Source organism: Pongo abelii, chromosome 15 (genome assembly GCF_028885655.2).
Source record: "Pongo abelii isolate AG06213 chromosome 15, NHGRI_mPonAbe1-v2.0_pri, whole genome shotgun sequence".
Lineage (NCBI taxonomy): Eukaryota > Metazoa > Chordata > Mammalia > Primates > Hominidae > Pongo > Pongo abelii.
Genome location: NC_072000.2, coordinates 21,529,498 through 21,548,806, shown reverse-complemented (window position 1 = coordinate 21,548,806; position 19,309 = coordinate 21,529,498).

Genomic DNA, 19,309 nt, shown 5'->3' with positions numbered 1-19,309 from the left:
TGTAGTTTTTAGGGGAAGATATTCCAAAACCCAGCACAGGCCTCGAAGTGCTCCAAATAACCACTTGCAGATTTTACCAAAAGAGTGTTTCAAAACTGCTCTTTCTATAGGTAAGTTCAAGTCTTTGAGTTGAATGCACTCAACACAAAGAAGTTTCGGAGAATGCTTCTGTTCAGTTTTTATGTGAAGATATTTCCTTTTCCAGCATAGGCCTCAAACGGCTCCAAATATCCACTTGCAGATTCTACAAAAAGAGTGTTTCCAAACTTCTCTATCAATTGGTAGGTTCAACTCTGTGAGTTGAATGAAATCATCACAAAGAAGTTTCTGAGAATCCTTCTCTCTAGTTTTTATGTGAAGATATTTCCTTTTCCAACATAGGCCTCAAGGTGCTCCGAATAAACACTTGCAGATTCTACAAACGTAATGTTTCAAAACTGTTCTGTCAAAAGGAACGTTCAAGTCTGTGAGTTGAATGCACTCATCACACAGAAGTTTCTGAGAATGCTTCTGTCTAGTTTTTATGTGAAGATATTTCCTTTTCCAGCATAGGCCTCAAAACGCTCCAAATATCCTCTTGCAGATTCTACAAAAAGAGTGTTTCAAAACTGTTCTATCAAAAGGAAGGTTCAACTCTGTGAGTTGAATGAATGCATCATGAAGAACTTTCTGTGAATGCTTCTCTGTAGTTTTTAGGTGAAGATATTCCAAAACCCAGCACAGGCCTAGAAGTGCTCCAAATAACCCCTTGCAGATTCTACAAAAGGAGTGTCTCAAAACTGCTCTTTCTATAGGTAAGTCCAAGTCTGTGAGTTGAATGCACTCAACACAAAGAAGTTTCTGAGAATGCTTCTGTTCAGTTTTTATCTGAAGATATTTCCTTTTCCAGCATAGGCCTCAAACGGCTCCAAATATCCACTTGCAGATTCTACAAAAAGAGTGTTTCCAAACTTCTCTATCAATTGGTAGGTTCAACTCTGTGAGTTGAATGAACTCATCACAAAGAAGTTTCTGAGAATGCTTCCATCTAGTTTTTATATGAAGATATTTCCTTTTCCAGCTGAGGCCTCAAAGAACTCCAAATAAACACATGCAGATTCTACAAAAGGAGTGTTTCAAAACTGTTCTATCAAAGGGAACGTTCAAGTCTGTGAGTTGAATGCACTCATCACACAGAAGTTTCTCAGAATGCTTCTGTCTAGTTTTTAGGTGAAGAGATTTCATTTCCCAGCATAGGCCTCAAAGCGCTCCAAATATCCACTTGCAGATTCTACGAAAAGTGTGTTTCAAAGCTGCTCTTTCAAAAGCAAGGTTCAAGTCTGTGTGTTGAATGCACTCATCAGAAAGAAGTTTCTGAGAATGCTTCTGTCTAGTTCTTAGGTGAAGATATTTCCTTTTCCAGCTTAGGCCTCAAAGCGCTCCAAATAAACACTTGCAAATTCTACAAAAGGAGTGTTTCAAAAGAGTTCTATCAAAAGGAACGTTCAAGTCTGTGAGTTGAATGCACTTATCATACAGAAGTTTCCTGGAATGTTTCTGTCTAGTTTTTATGTGAAGACATTTCCTTTTCCAGCATAGGCCTCAAAGCGCTCCAAATATCCACTTGAAGATTCTATAAAAAGAGTGTTTCAAAACTGCCCTATCAAAAGCAAGCTTCAACACTGTGAGTAGAATGCACTCATCACAAAGAACTTTCTGAGAATGCTTCTGTCTAGTTCTTACGTGAAGATATTTCCTTTTCCAGCTTAGGCATCAAAGCGCTCCAAATAAACACTTGCAAATTCTACAAAAGGAGTGTTTCAAAAGAGTTCTATTGAAAGGAACGTTCAAGTCGGTGAGTTGAATGCACTTATCATACAGAAGTTTCCTGGAATGCTTCTGTCTAGTTTTTATGTGGAGACATTTCCTTTTCCAGCATCGGCCTCAAAGCGCTCCAAATATGCACTTCCAGATTCTACAAAAAGAGTGTTTCAAAACTGTTCTATCAAAAGCAAGCTTCAACACTGTGAGTAGAATGCACTCATCACAAAGATGTTTCTGAGAATGCTTCTGTCTAGTTTTTATGTGAAGATATTTCCTTTTCCAACATAGGCCTCAAAGCGCTCCAAATAAACACTTGCAGATTCTACAAAAGGAGTGTTTCAAAACTGCTCTTTCGAGAGGAACGTTCAAGTCTGTGAGTTGAATGCACTCATCACACAGAAGTTTCTGAGAATGCTTCCTTCTAGTTTTTATGTGAAGACATTTCCTTTTCCAGCATAGGCCTCAAAAGGCTCCAAATATCCTCTTGCAGATTCTACAAAAAGAGTGTTTCAAAACTGTTCTATCAAAAGGAAGGTTCAACTCTGTGAGTTGAATGAATGCATCATGAAGAACTTTCTGAGAATGCTTCTCTGTAGTTTTTAGGTGAAGATATTCCAAAACGCAGCACAGGCCTCGAAGTGCTCCAAATAACCACTTGCAGATTTTACCAAAAGAGTGTTTCATAACTGCTCTTTCTATAGGTCAGTTCAAGTCTTTGAGTTGAATGCACTCAACACAAAGAAGTTTCGGAGAATGCTTCCGTTCAGTTTTTATGTGAAGATATTTCCTTTTCCAGCAGAGGCCTCAAAGCGCTCCAAATATCCACTTGCAGATTCTACAAAAAGAGTGTTTCAAAACTGCTCTATCAAAAGCAAGCTTCAAGACTGAGTATAATGCACTCATCACAAAGAAGTTTCTGAGAATGCTTCTGTCTAGTTCTTACGGGAAGATATTTCCTTTTCCAGCTTAGGCCTCCAAGCGCTCCAAAAATACACTTGCCAATTCTACAAAAGGAGTGTTTCAAAAGAGTTCTATCAAAAGGAACGTTCAAGTCTGTGAGTTGAATGCACTTATCATACAGAAGTTTCCTGGAATTCTTCTGTCTAGTTTTTATGTGAAGACATTTCCTTTTCCAGCATAGGCCTCAAAGCGCTCCAAATATCCACTTGCAGATTCTACGAAAAGAGTGTTTCAAAACTGCTCTATCAAAAGCAAGCTTCAACACTGTGAGTAGAATGCACTCATCAGAAAGAAGTTTCTGAGAATGCTTCTGTCTATTTCTTACGTGAAGATATTTCCTTTTCCAGCTTAGGCCTCAAAGCGCTCCAAATAAACACTTGCAAATTCTACAAAAGGAGTGTTTCAAAATTGCTCTTTCGAGAGGAACGTTCAAGTCTGTGAGTTGAATGCACTCATCACACAGAAGTTTCTGTGAATGCTTCTGTCTAGTTTTTATGTGAAGATATTTCCTTTTCCAGCATAGGCCTCAAAAGGCTCCAAATATCCTCTTGCAGATTCTACAAAAAGAGTGTTTCAAAACTGTTCTATCAAAAGGAAGGTTCAACTCTGTGAGTTGAATGAATGCATCATGAAGAACTTTCTGAGAATGCTTCTCTGTAGTTTTTAGGTGAAGATATTCCAAAACCCAGCACAGGCCTCGAAGTGCTCCAAATAACCACTTGCAGATTTTACCAAAAGAGTGTTTCAAAACTGCTCTTTCTATAGGTAAGTTCAAGTCTTTGAGTTGAATGCACTCAACACAAAGAAGTTTTGGAGAATGCTTCTGTTCAGTTTTTATGTGAAGATAATTCCTTTTCCAGCATAGGCCTCAAACGGCTCCAAATATCCACTTGCAGATTCTACAAAAAGAGTGTTTCCAAACTTCTCTATCAATTGGTAGGTTCAACTCTGTGAGTTGAACGAACTCATCACAAAGAAGTTTCTGAGAATCCTTCTCTCTAGTTTTTATGTGAAGATATTTCCTTTTCTAACATAGGCCTCAAGGTGCTCCGAATAAACACTTGCAGATTCTACAAACGTAATGTTTCAAAACTGTTCTTTCAAAAGGAACGTTCAAGTCTGTGAGTTGAATGAACTCATTGCAAAGAAGTTTCTCAGAATGCTTCTGTCTAGTTTTTAGGTGAAGAGATTTCATTTCCCAGCATAGGCCTCAAAGCGCTCCAAATATCCACTTGAAGATTCTACGAAAAGTGTGTTTCAAAGCTGCTCTTTCAAAAGGAAGCTTCAAGTCTGTGAGTTGAATGCACTCATCACAAAGAAGTTTCTGAGAATGCTTCCGTCTACTTTCTATATGAAGATATTTCCTTTTCCAACATAGGCCTCAAAGTGCTCCAAATGAACCCTTGCAGATTCTACAAAAGGAGTGTCTCAAAACTGCTCTTTCTATAGGTAAGTCCAAGTCTGTGAGTTGAATGCACTCATCACACAGAAGTTTCTCAGAATGCTTCTGTCTAGTTTTTAGGTGAAGAGATTTCATTTCCCAGCATAGGCCTCAAAGCGCTCCAAATATCCACTTGCAGATGCTACGAAAAGTGTGTTTCAAAGCTGCTCTTTCAAAAGCAAGGTTCAAGTCTGTGTGTTGAATGCAATCATCAGAAAGAAGTTTCTGAGAATCCTTCTGTCTAGTTCTTAGGTGAAGATATTTCCATTTCCAGCTTAGGCCTCAAAGCGCTCCAAATAAACACTTGCAAATTCTACAAAAGGAGTGTTTCAAAAGAGTTCTATCAAAAGGAACGTTCAAGTCTGTGAGTTGAATGCACTTATCATACAGAAGTTTCCTGGAATGTTTCTGTCTAGTTTTTATGTGAAGACATTTCCTTTTCCAGCATAGGCCTCAAAGCACTCCAAATATCCACTTGCAGATACTACAAAAAGAGTGTTTCAAAACTGCTCTATCAAAAGCAAGCTTCAACACTGTGAGTAGAATGCACTCATCACAAAGAAGTTTCTGAGAATGCTTCTGTCTAGTTCTTACGTGAAGATATTTCCTTTTCCAGCTTAGGCCTCAAAGCGCTCCAAATAAACACTTGCAAATTCTACAAAAGGAGTGTTTCAAAAGAGTTCTAGCAAAAGGAACGTTCAAGTCTGTGAGTTGAATGCACTTATCATACAGAAGTTTCCTGGAATGCTTCTGTCTAGTTTTTATGTGAAGACATTTCCTTTTCCAGCATAGGCCTCAAAGCGCTCCAAATATCCACTTGCAGATTCTACAAAAAGAGTGTTTCCAAACTGCTCTATCAAAAGCAAGCTTCAACACTGTGAGTAGAATGCACTCATCACAAAGAAGTTTCTGAGAATGCTTCTGTCTAGTTTTTATGTGAAGATATTTCCTTTTCCAACATAGGCCTCAAAGTGCTCCAAATAAACACTTGCAGATTCTACAAAAGGAGTGCTTCAAAACTGCTCTTTGGAGGGGAACGTTCAAGTCTGTGAGTTGAATGCACTCATCACACAGAAGTTTCTGAGAATGCTTCTGTCTAGTTTTTATGTGAAGATATTTCCTTTTCCAGCAGAGGCCTCAAAACGCTCCAAATATCCTCTTGCAGATTCTACAAAAAGAGTGTTTCAAAACTATTCTATCAAAAGGAAGGTTCAACTCTGTGAGTTGAATGAATGCATCATGAAGAACTTTCTGAGAATGCTTCTGTGTAGTTTTTAGGTGAAGATATTCCAAAACCCAGCACAGGCCTCGAAGTGCTCCAAATAACCACCTGCAGATTTTACCAAAAGAGTGTTTCAAAACTGCTCTTTCTATAGGTAAGTTCAAGTCTGTGAGTTGAATGCACTCAACACAAAGAAGTTTCTGAGAATGCTTCTGTTCAGTTTTTATGTGAAGATATTTCCTTTTCCAGCACTGGCCTCAAACGGCTCCAAATATCCACTTGCAGATTCTACGAAAAGAGTGTTTCAAAACTTCTCTATCAATTGGTAGGTTCAACTCTGTGAGTTGAATGAACTCATCAGAAAGAAGTTTCTGAGAATGCTTCCATCTAGTTTTTATATGAAGATATTTCCTTTTCCAGCATAGGCCTCAAAGAACTCCAAATAAACACATGCAGATTCTACAAAAGGAGTGTTTCCAAACTGTTCTATGAAAGGGAACATTCAAGTCTGTGAGTTGAATGCACTCATCACACAGAAGTTTCTCAGAATGCTTCTGTCTAGTTTTTAGGTGAAGAGATTTCATTTCCCAGCATAGGCCTCAAAGCGCTCCAAATATCCACTTGCAGATTCTACGAAAAGTGTGTTTCAAAGCTGCTCTTTCAAAAGCAAGGTTCAAGTCTGTGTGTTGAATGCACTCATCAGAAAGAAGTTTCTGAGAATGCTTCTGTCTAGTTCTTAGGTGAAGATATTTCCTTTTCCAGCTTAGGCCTCAAAGCGCTCCAAATAAACACTTGCAAATTCTACAAAAGGAGTGTTTCAAAAGAGTTCTATCAAAAGGAATGTTCCAGTCTGTGAGTTGAATGCACTTATCATACAGAAGTTTCCTGGAATGCTTCTGTCTAGTTTTTATGTGAAGACATTTCCTTTTCCAGCATAGGCCTCAAAGCGCTCCAAATATCCACTTGCAGATTCTACAAAAAGAGAGTTTCAAAACTGCTCTATCAAAAGCAGGCTTCAACACTGTGAGTAGAATGCACTCATCACAAAGAAGTTTCTGAGAATGCTTCTGTCTAGTTTTTATGTGAAGATATTTCCTTTTCCAACATAGGCCTCAAAGCGCTCCAAGTAAACACTTGCAGATTCTACAAAAGGAGTGTTTCCAAACTGCTCTTTCGAGAGGAACGTTCAAGTCTGTGAGTTGAATGTGCTCATCACACAGAACTTTCTCAGAATGCTTCTGTCTAGTTTTTAGGTGAAGAGATTTCATTTCCCAGCATAGGCCTCAAAGCGCTCCAAATATCCACTTGCAGATTCTACGAAAAGTGTGTTTCAAAGCTGCTCTTTCAAAAGGAAGCTTCAAGTCTGTGAGTTGAATGCACTCATCACAAAGAAGTTTCTGAGAATGCTTCCGTTTAGTTTCTATATGAAGATATTTCCTTTTCCAACATAGGCCTCAAAGTGCTCCAAATAAACCCATGCAGATTCTACAAAAGGAGTGTCTCAAAACTGCTCTTTCTATAGGTAAGTCCAAGTCTGTGAGTTGAATGCACTCATCACACAGAAGTTTCTCAGAATGCTTCTGTCTAGTTTTTAGGTGAAGAGATTTCATTTCCCAGCATAGGCCTCAAAGCGCTCCAAATATCCACTTGCAGATGCTACGAAAAGTGGGTTTCAAAGCTGCTCTTTCAAAAGCAAGGTTCAAGTCTGTGTGTTGAATGCACTCATCAGAAAAAAGTTTCTGAGAATGCTTCTGTCTAGTTCTTAGGTGAAGATATTTCCTTTTCCAGCTTAGGCCTCAAAGCGCTCCAAATAAACACTTGCAAATTCTACAAAAGGAGTGTTTCAAAAGAGTTCTATCAAAAGGAAAGTTCAAGTCTGTGAGTTGAATGCACTTATCATACAGAAGCTTCCTGGAATGCTTCTGTCTAGTTTTTATGTGAAGACATTTCCTTTTCCAGCATAGGCCTCAAAGCGCTCCAAATATCCACTTGCAGATTCTACAAAAAGAGTGTTTCAAAACTGCTCTATCAAAAGCAAGCTTCAACACTGTGAGTAGAATGCACTCAACACAAAGAAGTTTCTGAGAATGCTTCTGTCTAGTTTTTATGTGAAGATATTTCCTTTTCCAACATAGGCCTCAAAGCGCTCCAAATAAACACTTGCAGATTCTACAAAAGGAGTGTTTCCAAACTGCTCTTTCGAGAGGAACGTTCAAGTCTGTGAGTTGAATGCACTCATCACACAGTAGTTTCTGAGAATGCTTCTGTCTAGTTATTATGTGAAGATATTTCCTTTTCCAGCAGAGGCCTCAAAACGCTCCAAATATCCTCTTGCAGATTCTACAAAAAGAGTGTTTCAAAACTGTTCTATCAAAAGGAAGGTTCAACTCTGTGAGTTGAATGAATGCATCATGAAGAACTTTCTGAGAATGCTTCTCTGTAGTTTTTAGGTGAAGATATTCCAAAACCCAGCACAGGCCTCGAAGTGCTCCAAATAACCCCTTGCAGATTTTACCAAAAGAGTGTTTCAGAACTGCTCTTTCTATAGGTAAGTTCAAGTCTGTGAGTTGAATGCACTCAACACAAAGAAGTTTCTGAGAATGCTTCTGTTCAGTTTTTATGTGAAGATATTTCCTTTTCCAGCATAGGCCTCAAACGGCTCCAAATATCCAATTGCAGATTCTACAAAAAGAGTGTTTCCAAACTTCTCTATCAATTGGTAGGTTCAACTCTGTGAGTTGAATGAACTCATCACAAAGAAGTTTCCGAGAATGCTTCCATCTAGTTTTTATATGAAGATATTTCCTTTTCCAGCATAGGCCTCAAAGTGCTCCAAATAAACCCTTGCAGATTCTACAAAAGGTGTGTCTCAAAACTGCTCTTTCTATAGGTAAGTCCAAGTCTGTGAGTTGAATGCACTCATCACACAGAAGTTTCTCAGAATGCTTCTGTCTAGTTTTTAGGTGAAGAGATTTCATTTCACAGCATAGGCCTCAAAGCGCTCCAAATATCCACTTGCAGATGCTACGAAAAGTGTGTTTCAAAGCTGCTCTTTCAAAAGCAAGGTTCAAGTCTGTGTGTTGAATGCACTCATTAGAAAGAAGTTTCTGAGAATGCTTCTGTCTAGTTCTTAGGTGAAGATATTTCCTTTTCCAGCTTAGGCCTCATAGCGCTCCAAATAAACACTTGCAAATTCTACAAAAGGAGTGTTTCAAAAGAGTTCTATCAAAAGGAAAGTTCAAGTCTGTGAGTTGAATGCACTTATCATACAGAAGTTTCCTGGAATGCTTCTGTCTAGTTTTTATGTGAAGACATTTCCTTTTCCAGCATAGGCCTCAAAGCGCTCCAAATATCCACTTGCAGATTCTACAAAAAGAGTGTTTCCAAACTGCTCTATCAAAAGCAAGCTTCAACACTGTGAGTAGAATGCACTCATCACAAAGAAGTTTCTGAGAATGCTTCTGTCTAGTTTTTATGTGAAGATATTTCCTTTTCCAACATAGGCCTCAAAGCGCTCCAAATAAACACTTGCAGATTATACAAAAGGAGTGTTTCAAAACTGCTCTTTCGAGAGGAACGTTCAAGTCTGTGAGTTGAATGCACTCATCACACAGAAGTTTCTGAGAATGCTTCTGTCTAGTTATTATGTGAAGATATTTCCTTTTCCAGCAGAGGCCTCAAAACGCTCCAAATATCCTCTTGCAGATTCTACAAAAAGAGTGTTTCAAAACTGTTCTATCAAAAGGAAGGTTCAACTCTGTGAGTTGAATGAATGCATCATGAAGAACTTTCTGAGAATGCTTCTCTGTAGTTTTTAGGTGAAGATATTCCAAAACCCAGCACAGGCCTCGAAGTGCTCCCAATAACCCCTTGCAGATTTTACCAAAAGAGTGTTTCAGAACTGCTCTTTCTATAGGTAAGTTCAAGTCTGTGAGTTGAATGCACTCAACACAAAGAAGTTTCTGAGAATGCTTCTGTTCAGTTTTTATCTGAAGATATTTCCTTTTCCAGCATAGGCCTCAAACGGCTCCAAATATCCACTTGCAGATTCTACAAAAAGAGTGTTTCCAAACTTCTCTATCAATTGGTAGGTTCAACTCTGTGAGTTGAATGAACTCATCACAAAGAAGTTTCTGAGAATGCTTCCATCTAGTTTTTATATGAAGATATTTCCTTTTCCAGCATAGGCCTCAAAGTGCTCCAAATAAACCCTTGCAGATTCTACAAAAGGAGTGTCTCAAAACTTCTCTTTCTATAGGTAAGTCCAAGTCTGTGAGTTGAATGCACTCATCACACAGAAGTTTCTCAGAATGCTTCTGTCTAGTTTTTAGGTGAAGAGATTTCATTTCCCAGCATAGGCCTCAAAGCGCTCCAAATATCCACTTGCAGATGCTACGAAAAGTGTGTTTCAAAGCTGCTCTTTCAAAAGCAAGGTTCAAGTCTGTGTGTTGAATGCACTCATCAGAAAGAAGTTTCTGAGAATGCTTCTGTCTAGTTCTTAGGTGAAGATATTTCCTTTTCCAGCTTAGGCCTCAAAGCGCTCCAAATAAACACTTGCAAATTCTACAAAAGGAGTGTTTCAAAAGAGTTCTATCAAAAGGAACGTTCAAGTCTGTGAGTTGAATGCACTTATCATACAGAAGTTTCCTGGAATTTTTCTGTCTAGTTTTTATGTGAAGACATTTCCTTTTCCAGCATAGGCCTCAAAGCGCTCCAAATATCCACTTGCAGATTCTACAAAAAGAGTGTTTCAAAACTGCTCTATCAAAAGCAAGCTTCAACACTGTCAGTAGAATGCACTCATCACAAAGAAGTTTCTGAGAATGCTTCTGTCTAGTTCTTACGTGAAGATATTTCCTTTTCCATCTTAGGCCTCAAAGCGCTCCAAATAAACACTTGCAAATTCTACAAAAGGAGTGTTTCAAAAGAGTTCTATCAAAAGGAAAGTTCAAGTCTGTGAGTTGAATGCACTTATCATACAGAAGTTTCCTGGAATGCTTCTGTCTAGTTTTTATGTGAAGACATTTCCTTTTCCAGCATAGGCCTCAAAGCGCTCCAAATATCCACTTGCAGATTCTACAAAAAGAGTGTTTCAAAACTGCTCTATCAAAAGCAAGCTTCAACACTGTGAGTAGAATGCACTCATCACAAAGAAGTTTCTGAGAATGCTTCTGTCTAGTTTTTATGTGAAGATATTTCCTTTTCCAACATAGGCCTCAAAGCGCTCCAAATAAACACTTGCAGATTCTACAAAAGGAGTGTTTCCAAACTGCTCTTTCGAGAGGAACGTTCAAGTCTGTGAGTTGAATGCACTCATCACACAGAAGTTTCTGAGAATGCTTCTGTCTAGTTATTATGTGAAGATATTTCCTTTTCCAGCAGAGGCCTCAAAACGCTCCAAATATCCTCTTGCAGATTCTACAAAAAGAGTGTTTCAAAACTGTTCTATCAAAAGGAAGGTTCAACTCTGTGAGTTGAATGAATGCATCATGAAGAACTTTCTGAGAATGCTTCTCTGTAGTTTTTAGGTGAAGATATTCCAAAACCCAGCACAGGCCTCGAAGTGCTCCAAATAACCCCTTGCAGATTTTACCAAAAGAGTGTTTCAGAACTGCTCTTTCTATAGGTAAGTTCAAGTCTGTGAGTTGAATGCACTCAACACAAAGAAGTTTCTGAGAATGCTTCTGTTCAGTTTTTATGTGAAGATATTTCCTTTTCCAGCATAGGCCTCAAACGGCTCCAAATATCCAATTGCAGATTCTACAAAAAGAGTGTTTCCAAACTTCTCTATCAATTGGTAGGTTCAACTCTGTGAGTTGAATGAACTCATCACAAAGAAGTTTCCGAGAATGCTTCCATCTAGTTTTTATATGAAGATATTTCCTTTTCCAGCATAGGCCTCAAAGTGCTCCAAATAAACCCTTGCAGATTCTACAAAAGGTGTGTCTCAAAACTGCTCTTTCTATAGGTAAGTCCAAGTCTGTGAGTTGAATGCACTCATCACACAGAAGTTTCTCAGAATGCTTCTGTCTAGTTTTTAGGTGAAGAGATTTCATTTCACAGCATAGGCCTCAAAGCGCTCCAAATATCCACTTGCAGATGCTACGAAAAGTGTGTTTCAAAGCTGCTCTTTCAAAAGCAAGGTTCAAGTCTGTGTGTTGAATGCACTCATCAGAAAGAAGTTTCTGAGAATGCTTCTGTCTAGTTCTTAGGTGAAGATATTTCCTTTTCCAGCTTAGGCCTCATAGCGCTCCAAATAAACACTTGCAAATTCTACAAAAGGAGTGTTTCAAAAGAGTTCTATCAAAAGGAAAGTTCAAGTCTGTGAGTTGAATGCACTTATCATACAGAAGTTTCCTGGAATGCTTCTGTCTAGTTTTTATGTGAAGACATTTCCTTTTCCAGCATAGGCCTCAAAGCGCTCCAAATATCCACTTGCAGATTCTACAAAAAGAGTGTTTCCAAACTGCTCTATCAAAAGCAAGCTTCAACACTGTGAGTAGAATGCACTCATCACAAAGAAGTTTCTGAGAATGCTTCTGTCTAGTTTTTATGTGAAGATATTTCCTTTTCCAACATAGGCCTCAAAGCGCTCCAAATAAACACTTGCAGATTCTACAAAAGGAGTGTTTCAAAACTGCTCTTTCGAGAGGAACGTTCAAGTCTGTGAGTTGAATGCACTCATCACACAGAAGTTTCTGAGAATGCTTCTGTCTAGTTATTATGTGAAGATATTTCCTTTTCCAGCAGAGGCCTCAAAACGCTCCAAATATCCTCTTGCAGATTCTACAAAAAGAGTGTTTCAAAACTGTTCTATCAAAAGGAAGGTTCAACTCTGTGAGTTGAATGAATGCATCATGAAGAACTTTCTGAGAATGCTTCTCTGTAGTTTTTAGGTGAAGATATTCCAAAACCCAGCACAGGCCTCGAAGTGCTCCCAATAACCCCTTGCAGATTTTACCAAAAGAGTGTTTCAGAACTGCTCTTTCTATAGGTAAGTTCAAGTCTGTGAGTTGAATGCACTCAACACAAAGAAGTTTCTGAGAATGCTTCTGTTCAGTTTTTATGTGAAGATATTTCCTTTTCCAGCATAGGCCTCAAACGGCTCCAAATATCCACTTGCAGATTCTACAAAAAGAGTGTTTCCAAACTTCTCTATCAATTGGTAGGTTCAACTCTGTGAGTTGAATGAACTCATCACAAAGAAGTTTCTGAGAATGCTTCCATCTAGTTTTTATATGAAGATATTTCCTTTTCCAGCATAGGCCTCAAAGTGCTCCAAATAAACCCTTGCAGATTCTACAAAAGGAGTGTCTCAAAACTGCTCTTTCTATAGGTAAGTCCAAGTCTGTGAGTTGAATGCACTCATCACACAGAAGTTTCTGAGAATGCTTCTGTCTAGTTCTTAGGTGAAGATATTTCCTTTTCCAGCTTAGGCCTCAAAGCGCTCCAAATAAACACTTGCAAATTCTACAAAAGGAGTGTTTCAAAAGAGTTCTATCAAAAGGAACGTTCAAGTCTGTGAGTTGAATGAACTTATCATACAGAAGTTTCCTGGAATGTTTCTGTCTAGTTTTTATGTGAAGACATTTCCTTTTCCAGCATAGGCCTCAAAGCGCTCCAATTATCCACTTGCAGATCCTACCAAAAGAGTGTTTCCAAACTGCTCTATCAAAAGCAAGCTTCAACACTGTGAGTAGAATGCACTCATCACAAAGAAGTTTCTGAGAATGCTTCTGTCTAGTTCTTACGTGAAGATATTTCCTTTTCCAGCTTAGGCCTCAAAGCGCTCCAAATAAACACTTGCAAATTCTACAAAAGGAGTGTTTCAAAAGAGTTCTATCAAAAGGAACGTTCAAGTCTGTGAGTTGAATGCACTTATCATACAGAAGTTTCCTGGAATGCTTCCGTCTAGTTTTTATGTGAAGACATTTCCTTTTCCAGCATAGGCCTCAAAGCGCTCCAAATATGCACTTGCAGATTCTACAAAAAGAGTGTTTCCAAACTGCTCTATCAAAAGCAAGCTTCAACACTGTGAGTAGAATGCACTCATCACAAAGAAGTTTCTGAGAATGCTTCTGTCTAGTTTTTATGTGAAGATATTTCCTTTTCCAACATAGGCCTCAAAGCGCTCCAAATAAACACTTGCAGATTCTACAAAAGGAGTGTTTCAAAACTGCTCTTTCGAGAGGAACGTTCAAGTCTGTGAGTTGAATGCACTCATCACACAGAAGTTTCTGAGAATGCTTCTGTCTAGTTTTTATGTGAAGATATTTCCTTTTCCAGCAGAGGCCTCAAAACGCTCCAAATATCCTCTTGCAGATTCTACAAAAAGAGTGTTTCAAAACTATTCTATCAAAAGGAAGGTTCAACTCTGTGAGTTGAATGAGTGCATCATGAAGAACTTTCTGAGAATGCTTCTCTGTAGTTTTTAGGTGAAGATATTCCAAAACCCAGCACAGGCCTCGAAGTGCTCCAAATAACCACCTGCAGATTTTACCAAAAGAGTGTTTCAAAACTGCTCTTTCTATAGGTAAGTTCAAGTCTGTGAGTTGAATGCACTCAACACAAAGAAGTTTCTGAGAATGCTTCTGTTCAGTTTTTATCTGAAGATATTTCCTTTTCCAGCATAGGCCTCAAACGGCTCCAAATATCCACTTGCAGATTCTACAAAAAGAGTGTTTCCAAACTTCTCTATCAATTGGTAGGTTCAACTCTGTGAGTTGAATGAACTCATCACAAAGAAGTTTCTGAGAATGCTTCCATCTAGTTTTTATATGAAGATATTTCCTTTTCCAGCATAGGCCTCAAAGAACTCCAAATAAACACATGCAGATTCTACAAAAGGAGTGTTTCCAAACTGTTCTATCAAAGGGACCGTTCAAGTCTGTGAGTTGAATGCACTCATCACACAGAAGTTTCTCAGAATGCTTCTGTCTAGTTTTTAGGTGAAGAGATTTCATTTCCCAGCATAGGCCTCAAAGCGCTCCAAATATCCACTTGCAGATTCTACAAAAAGTGTGTTTCAAAGCTGCTCTTTCAAAAGGAAGCTTCAAGTCTGTGAGTTGAATGCACTCATCACAAAGAAGTTTCTGAGAAAGCTTCCGTCTAGTTTCTATAAGAAGATATTTCCTTTTCCAACATAGGCCTCAAAGTGCTCCAAATAAACCCTTGCAGATTCTACAAAAGGAGTGTCTCAAAACTGCTCTTTCTATAGGTAAGTCCAAGTCTGTGAGTTGAATGCACTCATCACACAGAAGTTTCTCAGAATGCTTCTGTCTAGTTTTTAGGTGAAGAGATTTCATTTCCCAGCATAGGCCTCAAAGCGCTCCAAATATCCACTTGCAGATTCTACGAAAAGTGTGTTTCAAAGCTGCTCTTTCAAAAGCAAGGTTCAAGTCTGTGTGTTGAAAGCACTCATCAGAAATAAGTTTCTGAGAATGCTTCTGTCTAGTTCTTAGGTGAAGATATTTCCTTTTCCAGCTTAGGCCTCAAAGCGCTCCAAATAAACACTTGCAAATTCTACAAAAGGAGTGTTTCAAAAGAGTTCTATCAAAAGGAACGTTCAAGTCTGTGAGTTGAATGCACTTATCATACAGAAGTTTCCTGGAATGTTTCTGTCTAGTTTTTATGTGAAGACATTTCCTTTTCCAGCATAGGCCTCAAAGCGCTCCAAATATCCACTTGCAGATTCTACAAAAAGTGGGTTTCAAAGCTGCTCTTTCAAAAGGAAGCTTCAAGTCTGTGAGTTGAATGCACTCATCACAAAGAAGTTTCTGAGCATGCTTCCGTCTAGTTTCTATATGAAGATATTTCCTTTTCGAACATAGGCCTCAAAGCGCTCCAAATAAACACTTGCAGATTCTACAAAAGGAGTGTTTCAAAACTGCTCTTTCGAGAGGAACGTTCAAGTCTGTGAGTTGAATGCACTCATCACACAGAAGTTTCTGAGAATGCTTCTGTCTAGTTTTTATGTGAAGATATTTCCTTTTCCAGCATAGGCCTCAAAACGCTCCAAATATCCTCTTGCAGATTCTACAAAAAGAGTGTTTCAATACTGTTCTATCAAAACGAAGGTTCAACTCTGTGAGTTGAATGAATGCATCATGAAGAACTTTCTGAGAATGCTTCTCTGTAGTTTTTAGGTGAAGATATTCCAAAACCCAGCACAGGCCTCGAAGTGCTCCAAATAACCCCTTGCAGATTTTACCAAAAGAGTGTTTCAGAACTGCTCTTTCTATAGGTAAGTTCAAGTCTGTGAGTTGAATGCACTCAACACAAAGAAGTTTCTGAGAATGCTTCTGTTCAGTTTTTATGTGAAGATATTTCCTTTTCCAGCATAGGCCTCAAACGGCTCCAAATATCCACTTGCAGATTCTACAAAAAGAGTGTTTCCAAACTTCTCTATCAATTGGTAGGTTCAACTCTGTGAGTTGAATGAACTCATCACAAAGAAGTTTCTGAGAATGCTTCCATCTAATTTTTATATGAAGATATTTCCTTTTCCAGCATAGGCCTCAAAGAACTCCAAATAAACACATGCAGATTCTACAAAAGGAGTGTTTCCAAACTGTTCTATCAAAGGGACCGTTCAAGTCTGTGAGTTGAATGCACTCATCACACAGAAGTTTCTCAGAATGCTTCTGTCTAGTTTTTAGGTGAAGAGATTTCATTTCCCAGCATAGGCCTCAAAGCGCTCCAAATATCCACTTGCAGATTCTACGAAAAGTGTGTTTCAAAGCTGCTCTTTCAAAAGCAAGGTTCAAGTCTGTGTGTTGAATGCACTCATCAGAAAGAAGTTTCTGAGAACGCTTCTGTCTAGTTCTCAGGTGAAGATATTTCCTTTTCCAGCTTAGGCCTCAAAGCGCTCCAAATAAACACTTGCAAATTCTACAAAAGGAGTGTTTCAAAAGAGTTCTATCAAAAGGAACGTTCAAGTCTGTGAGTTGAATGCACTTATCATACAGAAGTTTCCTGGAATGTTTCTGTCTAGTTTTTATGTGAAGACATTTCCTTTTCCAGCATAGGCCTCAAAGCGCTCCAAATATCCACTTGCAGATTCTACAAAAAGAGTGTTTCAAAACTGCTCTATCAAAAGCAAGCTTCAACACTGTGAGTAGAATGCACTCATCACAAAGAAGTTTCTGAGAATGCTTCTGTCTAGTTTTTATGTGAAGATATTTCCTTTTCCAACATAGGCCTCAAAGCGCTCCAAATAAACACTTGCAGATTCTACAAAAGGAGTGTTTCAAAACTGCTCTTTCGAGAGGAACGTTCAAGTCTGTGAGTTGAATGCACTCATCGCACAGAAGTTTCTGTGAATGCTTCTGTCTAGTTTTTATGTGAAGATATTTCCTTTTCCAGCATAGGCCTCAAAACGCTCCAAATATCCTCTTGCAGATTCTACAAAAAGAGTGTTTCAAAACTGTTCTATCAAAAGGAAGGTTCAACTCTGTGAGTTGAATGAATGCATCATGAAGAACTTTCTGAGAATGCTTCTCTGTAGTTTTTAGGTGAAGATATTCCAAAACCCAGCACAGGCCTCGAAGTGCTCCAAATAACCCCTTGCACATTTTACCAAAAGAGTGTTTCAGAACTGCGCTTTCTATAGGTAAGTTCAAGTCTGTGAGTTGAATGCACTCAACACAAAGAAGTTTCTGAGAATGCTTCTGTTCAGTTTTTATCTGAAGATATTTCCTTTTCCAGCATAGGCCTCAAACGGCTCCAAATATCCAATTGCAGATTCTACAAAAAGAGTGTTTCCAAACTTCTCTATCAATTGGTAGGTTCAACTCTGTGAGTTGAATGAACTCATCACAAAGCAGTTTCTGAGAATGCTTCCATCTAGTTTTTATATGAAGATATTTCCTTTTCCAGCATAGGACTCAAAGAACTCCAAATAAACACATGCAGATTCTACAAAAGGAGTGTTTCCAAACTGTTCTATCAAAGGGACCGTTCAAGTCTGTGAGTTGAATGCACTCATCACACAGAAGTTTCTCAGAATGCTTCAGTCTAGTTTTAGGTGAAGAGATTTCATTTCCCAGCATAGGCCTCAAAGCGCTCCAAATATCCACTTGCAGATTCTACGAAAAGTGTGTTTCAAAGCTGCTCTTTCAAAAGCAAGGTTCAAGTCTGTGTGTTGAATGCACTCATCAGAAAGAAGTTTCTGAGAATGTTTCTGTCTAGTTTTTATGTGAAGATATTTCCTTTTCCAGCTTAGGCCTTAAAGCGCTCCAAATAAACACTTGCAAATTCTACAAAAGGAGTGTTTCAAAAGAGTTCTATCAAAAGGAACGTTCAAGTCTGTGAGTTGAATGCACTTATCATACAGAAGTTTCCTGGAATGCTTCTGTCTAGATTTTATGTGAAGACATTTCCTTTTCCAGCATAGGCCTCAAAGCGCTCCAAATATCCACTTGCAGATTCTACAAAAAGAGTGTTTCCAAACTGCTCTATCAAAAGCAAGCTTCAACACTGTGAGTAGAATGCACTCATCACAAAGAAGTTTCTGAGAATGCTTCTGTCTAGTTTTTATGTGAAGATATTTCCTTTTCCAACATAGGCCTCAAAGCGCTCCAAATAAACACTTGCAGATTATACAAAAGGAGTGTTTCAAAACTGCTCTTTCGAGAGGAACGTTCAAGTCTGTGAGTTGAATGCACTCATCACACAGAAGTTTCTGAGAATGCTTCTGTCTAGTTTTTATGTGAAGATATTTCCTTTTCCAGCATAGGCCTCAAAACGCTCCAAATATCCTCTTGCAGATTCTACAAAAAGAGTGTTTCAAAACTGTTCTATCAAAAGGAAGGTTCAACTCTGTGAGTTGAATGAATGCATCATGAAGAACTTTCTGAGAATGCTTCTCTGTAGTTTTTAGGTGAAGATATTCCAAAACCCAGCACAGGCCTCGAAGTGCTCCAAATAACCCCTTGCACATTTTACCAAAAGAGTGTTTCAGAACTGCTCTTTCTATAGGTAAGTTCAAGTCTGTGAGTTGAATGCACTCAACACAAAGAAGTTTCTGAGAATGCTTCTGTTCAGTTTTTATCTGAAGATATTTCCTTTTCCAGCATAGGCCTCAAACGGCTCCATGTATACACTTGCAGATTCTACAAAAAGAGTGTTTCCAAACTTCTCTATCAATTGGTAGGTTCAACTCTGTGAGTTGAATGAACTCATCACAAAGAAGTTTCTGAGAATGCTTCCATCTAGTTTTTATATGAAGATATTTCCTTTTCCAGCATAGGCCTCAAAGAACTCCAAATAAACACATGCAGATTCTACAAAAGGAGTGTTTCCAAACTGTTCTATCAAAGGGAACGTTCAAGTCTGTGAGTTGAATGCACTCATCACACAGAAGTTTCTCAGAATGCTTCTGTCTAGTTTTTAGGTGAAGAGATTTCATTTCCCAGCATAGGCCTCAAAGCGCTCCAAATATCCACTTGCAGATTCTACGAAAAGTGTGTTTCAAAGCTGCTCTTTCAAAAGCAAGGTTCAAGTCTGTGTGTTGAATGCACTCATCAGAAAGAAGTTTCTGAGAATGCTTCTGTCTAGTTCTTAGGTGAAGATATTTCCTTTTCCAGCTTAGGCCTCAAAGCGCTCCAAATAAACACTTGCAAATTCTACAAAAGGAGTGTTTCAAAAGAGTTCTATCAAAAGGAACGTTCAAGTCTGTGAGTTGAATGCACTTATCATACAGAAGTTTCCTGGAATGCTTCTGTCTAGTTTTTATGTGAAGACATTTCCTTTTCCAGCATAGGCCTCAAAGCGCTCCAAATATCCACTTGCAGATTCTACAAAAAGAGTGTTTCCAAACTGCTCTATCAAAAGCAAGCTTCAACACTCTGAGTAGAATGCACTCATCACAAAGAAGTTTCTGA